Genomic DNA, 6,000 nt, shown 5'->3' with positions numbered 1-6,000 from the left:
CTGGGAGAGTACACGCACTGGGAATGTGAGAGAGAATAATACATTGGGAACAGTGAGGCAGAATAAATATACGGGGAACACCGTGAGAGTAAATGCACTTCGAACAATGGGAGAGTGAATAAAAAGGGAACACTGGGTGACTAAATACACTGGGAACGCTGGAGGAGTAAATACACTGGCAACAGTGAGAGAGAATAAATACAATGGGATCAGTGAGACAGAGTAAGTACACTGGGGACACTGGGAGAATAAGTACACTGTAAACACTTGGAGAGAGGCAATGCAATGTGAACACGGGGAGAGTAAATATTCTGTGATAACTGGGACAGAGTAAATAAAAGGGAAAAGCCTGCGATACTAAATATAATGGGAGCACTGGGAGATAGTAAATACACTTGGGTACACTGGGTGACTAAATACGGTGAGAACACTGTCAGAGAAAATGCACTTCGAACAATGGGAGATAGTAAATACACTGGAAACACTGGGAGAGTAAATACACTGGGAATATTGGGAGAATAAAAACACGATGACATTGGGAGAGTAAATATACTGGGAACACTGGTAGAGTAAATACACGTGAAACTTGGAGAGAATAAACGCACTGGGAAGACCGGGAGAGAATAAACGCACTGGCGGCACTGGAAGATAGTAAATGCACTGGGAAAACCAGAAGCGTAAATAAACTGTGGGCTCTGGGAGAGTAAATACACTGGGAAAACTGGGTGAGTATAAACATGGGGACACTGGGACAGTATATATGCTGGGATCACTGGTGGAGTAAATACAATGGAAATACTGGAACAGTAAAAATACTGAGAACGCTGGGAGAGCAAATGCACTGGGAACACTGGGAGATTACATAAACTGGGAACATTGGGAGAGAGAAAATACACTGGTAATTCTGGGAGAGACAATGTGTATTCATAAAACTTGGAGAGTAAATATATTTGGAGCAGTGGGAGAGAGGAAATACACTGGTAACAATCTGAGAGTAAATAAACTGGGAGCACTGGGAGAGTAAATACACCGGGAACACTCAGAGACCAGATAAAATGGGAACACTGTGGGATTAAATAAACTGAGAACGCTGGGAGAGTAATTACTCCGGGAACACTGGGACAGTAAATAAACTGGGTACAGGGAGAGAGTAAATGCACTGGGAACAGTGGAAGATTAAATAAATTGGGAACAATAGAAGAGTAAATACACTGGGAACACTGGTTGAGTAAATACAGTGGATATACTGGGAGAGTAAATAAACTGGGAACAGTGAGAGCGAATAAATACCCTTGGAACACTGGAAGAGTAAATAAATTAGGACCAGTGGGAGAGTAAATACACTGTGAACACCGAGTGAGTAAATACACTTGGAACGCTTGGAGGATAAATGCACTGGGAATGTGAGAGAAAATAAAAAAATTGGGCACAGTGAGACAGATTAAATAGACTAGGAACACAGGGAGAGTAAACTTACTGGGTACACTGGGAGATAGTTAATACACTGGGAACACTTGAGGAGTAAATAAGCTGGGAACATTGGGAGAGTGAATACACAGGGAACACTGGGTGACTAAATACACTGGGAACGTTGGGAGAGTAAATACACTGGGAACAGTGAGAGAGAATAAATACAATGTGAACAGTGAGACAGAGTAATTACTCTGGAAACATTGGGAGAATAAATAAATTGTGAACATGGGCAAGACGCAATGCAATGTGAAGACTGGGAGAGTAAATAGTCTGTGAAACCTGGGAGAGAGTAAATACAAGGGAAAAACTGCGAGACTAAATATAATGGGAGCACTGCAAGCTATTAAATAAACTTGGGAACACTGGGAGATTAAATACACTTTTAACAATGGGAGAGATTAAATACATTGGAAACACTGGGAGAGAGTAAACACAGTGGGAACACTGGGAGAGAGTAAACTTACTGGGGACACTGGTGGAGTAAATATAATGAAAAAACTGGAACAGTAAAAATAGCGAGAAAACTGGGAGAGTACATGCACTGGGAACACTGGGAGAATACATAAACTAGGAACACTGGGCGAGAGTAAATATACAGGGAATTCTGGGAGAGACTAAATGCATTGTTAAAACTGGGAGAGTAAATATACACTGGCACACAGGGAGAGTAAAAACACTGGGAACACCGGGAGACAAAATATACTGGGAATACTTGGTCAGAGTACACACACTGGGAAGACTGGGAAAGTAAATACTCTGTGAACACTGGGAGAGTAAATACTCCGGGAAAAGTGATAGAGGAAATAACCTGGGAACACTGGCAGTGTAAATACACTGGGAACGCTCAGAGACCAGATACACTGGGAACACTGGGAGAGTAAAAACACTGAGAACACTTGGAGAGTAATTATACTGGGAACACTGGGAGAGAGTAAATACCCTGGAATCACTGGGAGAGGGTAAATATATTTCGGATTACTGGGTGATTAAATATACTGGGAAAATTGTGAGAGTAAATACACTGGGAATACTGGGAGAATAAAAAATGGTAACTTTAGGAGAGTAAATACACTAGGAACACTGGGAATGCAAATGCACTGGGAACACTGGGAGAGTAAATACATTGGGAAAAGTGATAGAGGAAATAACCTGGGAACACTGGCAGTGTAAATACACTGGGAACGCTCAGAGACCAGATACACTGGGAACACTGGGAGAGTAAAAACACTGAGAACACTTGGAGAGTAATTATACTGGGAACACTGGGAGAGAGTAAATACCCTGGAATCACTGGGAGAGGGTAAATATATTTCGGATTACTGGGTGATTAAATATACTGGGAAAATTGTGAGAGTAAATACACTGGGAATACTGGGAGAATAAAAAATGGTAACTTTAGGAGAGTAAATACACTAGGAACACTGGGAATGCAAATGCACTGGGAACACTGGGAGAGTAAATACATTGGGAACACGGAGAGGGAGTAAATAAACTGGGAGCACTGTGAGAAAATATACACATGGAAAACTGCGAGAGAAAAAATGCACTGGGAATACAGGGAGAGTAAATTCACTTGGAACAGTGGGAAATAGGAAATACACTGGTAACACTCTGAGAGTAAATAAACTGGAAACACTGCGAGAGTAAGCACAATGGGAACACTGGGAGAGTGAATACGATGCAAGCACTGGAAAATTATATACACAGGGAATATTGGGAGAATAAATATACTGGGAACACTGGAAGAGAGTAAATGCACTGGGAACACTCAGAGACCAGACACACTGCAAAAACTGGGAGAGTAAATACACTGAGCACACTGGCAGTGTAATTACACTGGGAACACTGGGATAGCAAATAAACTGGGTACATTGAGAGAGTAAATGCACTGGGAACACTGGGTGCTAGGTAAATGCACTTGGGAACACGGGGTGACTAAATACGCTGCAAAACTGTGAGAGTAATTGCAATTCGAATAATGGGGGGAGTAAATACACTGGAAACACTGGGAGAGTAAATGCACTGGGAATACTGGTAGAATGAAAACACAGGGATATTTGGATGGTAAATATACTGGGAACACTGGGCGACTAAATTCACTTAGAATACTGGGAGAATAAATACATGGGTAACACTGGGAGAGAGCAAACACACTGGTAACACTGGCAGAGAGTAAACGTACTGGGGACACTGGGAGAAAGCAAACAAACTGGGAAAACGAGAAGTGTAAATAAACTGGGAACACTGGGAGAACAAATACACTGGGAAAACTGGGTGAGTATGAACACTGGGAACACCGTGAGAGAACATACACTGGGAAATCTGCAGGAGAATAAATCCACTGGGAATGCAGGGAGAGTAAATACAGTGGGAACGCTGGGAGAATAAATACAATGGGGAAACTGGCAGTGAAAATACACTTGGAACACTGGGTGAGTAAATACACTCGGAACGCTGAAAGAGCCTAAATAGACTGGGGACACTGGTTGAGAAAATACACTGGAAATACTGGGAGAGTAAACTTAATAGGAACATTGAGAGATAAAATTACTGGGAAAACTGGGAGATATAAGTACACTGGGAACAATGGAACAGTAATTAGACTGTTGCCTCTGGGAGAGCAAATACATTGGGAACAATGGGAAAGTAACTATACTGGGAGAATAAATACGCTGAGAAAATTAGGAGTGCGTAAGTACACCAAGAACATTGGGAGAGCGTAAATGCACTGGACACACTGCGAGTAAATACACTGGGAACACTGGGAGTGAGTAAATATTCTGCGAACACTGGGAGAATAAATACAATGGAACAATGGGAGAGAGTAAATACATTGGAAATCTGGGAGAGTAAATGAAATGGGAACACTGGGAGAGAGTAAATGCACTGGGAACGCTGGGAGAGTAAATGCACTGGGAACACAGGGGAATAAATTTACAGGGAAAACTAGGAGATAATAAATACACATGGAACACTGCAACAGTAAAAACCCTGTCAACACTGTGAGCGTAAATACACTGGGAACACAGGGTGAATAAATTCATTGGGAACACTGGGACAGCAAAGGCACTAGGAACACTGGGATAGTAAATACGTTTGGAACACTGGGGGCGTAAATAAACTGGGAACCCTGGGAGATGGTTAACTGCAATGTGAACACTGGGAGAGTAAATATACTGGGTACACTGGGAAGGTAAATCCACTGGGAACACTGGTAGAATAAATACACTGGGAACACTGGCAGATTAAATACACTGGGAACATAGGGAGTGTAAAGACACTAGGAATACTGGAAGAGTAAGCATACTGTGAATACTGGGAGAGTAAACAGACTGGAAAAAGTGGGAGAGAAATCATAATGGGAACACTTGAAGGGAGTAAACTTAAAGGGAATACTGGGAGAGTAAATACACTGGAAATACTGAGAGAATAATTACACTGGGCACACTGCAAGAGTAAATACACTCGGAACACTTGCAGAGATGAATACACCTGGGAACACAGGGTGATTAATTATACTGGGAATACTGGCAATGTAAATACACTGGAAACACTGGGCGTGTAAACACACTGGGAAAGCTAGGAAACTAAGTACACTGGGAATACTGGGAGAATGAAAACTAAGGAAAACTGGGAGTGTAAATACATTGGGAAGAATGGGAGAGTAAATACCATGGAAACATGGAGATGGAGTAAATACATTGGGAACAATGGCAGAGTAAATACACTGGGAAAACTGCGAGAGAAGATACACTGGGAATACTGCAGCGAATAAATACACTCAGAATGTTGGGAGAGAAACTACATTGGGAATACTGTGAGAGTAAATACAAAGGGACATTGGGAGAGTAAATACACTGGGAACACTGGGAGAGTAATTACAATGGAAAACCTGGAGATTAAATACACTAGAAACATTGGTAGTGTAAACACACTGGGAACAATGTGAGAGAATAACTGTACTGGGAACACTGGGAGAGTAAATGCACTGGGAACATGGAGAAAGTACATACACTGGGAACGTTGGGAGAGTAAGTGCACAGAAAGAGAGAGTGAATCCACTGGGAAGTCTGGGTTCATAAATACATTGTGATCAATAGGAGAGTAAATACTCTCCGGACACTGTTAGAGTAAATGTACTGGGAACAATGAGAGAGTAAATACAATGGGAAATTTGGGAGAGTAAATTCAATGGGAACACTGGGAGAAAGCACATACTGGGAACATAGCGAGAGTAAATACACTAGGGCCTCTTGGAGAGATGATTAAACTTGGGAACACTGGGCAAGTAAATACACTGGGAACACTGGGAGAGTAAATACATTGGGAAAACTGGAGATTAAATATTTGGAAACACTGGAACAGTAAATACACTCGTAACACTAAGAGATTAAGTACATTGGGAACACTGGGAAAGTAATTACACTGGGAACACTGGGAGAGTAAATATTTGGAAACACTGGAACAGTAAAGACACTCGGAACACTGGGAGAGTAAATACATTGGGAACACTGGGATTAAATAAAC

Source organism: Pristiophorus japonicus, chromosome Y (genome assembly GCF_044704955.1).
Source record: "Pristiophorus japonicus isolate sPriJap1 chromosome Y, sPriJap1.hap1, whole genome shotgun sequence".
Classification (NCBI taxonomy): Eukaryota; Metazoa; Chordata; class Chondrichthyes; family Pristiophoridae; genus Pristiophorus; species Pristiophorus japonicus.
This window is presented reverse-complemented; position numbering follows the sequence as displayed.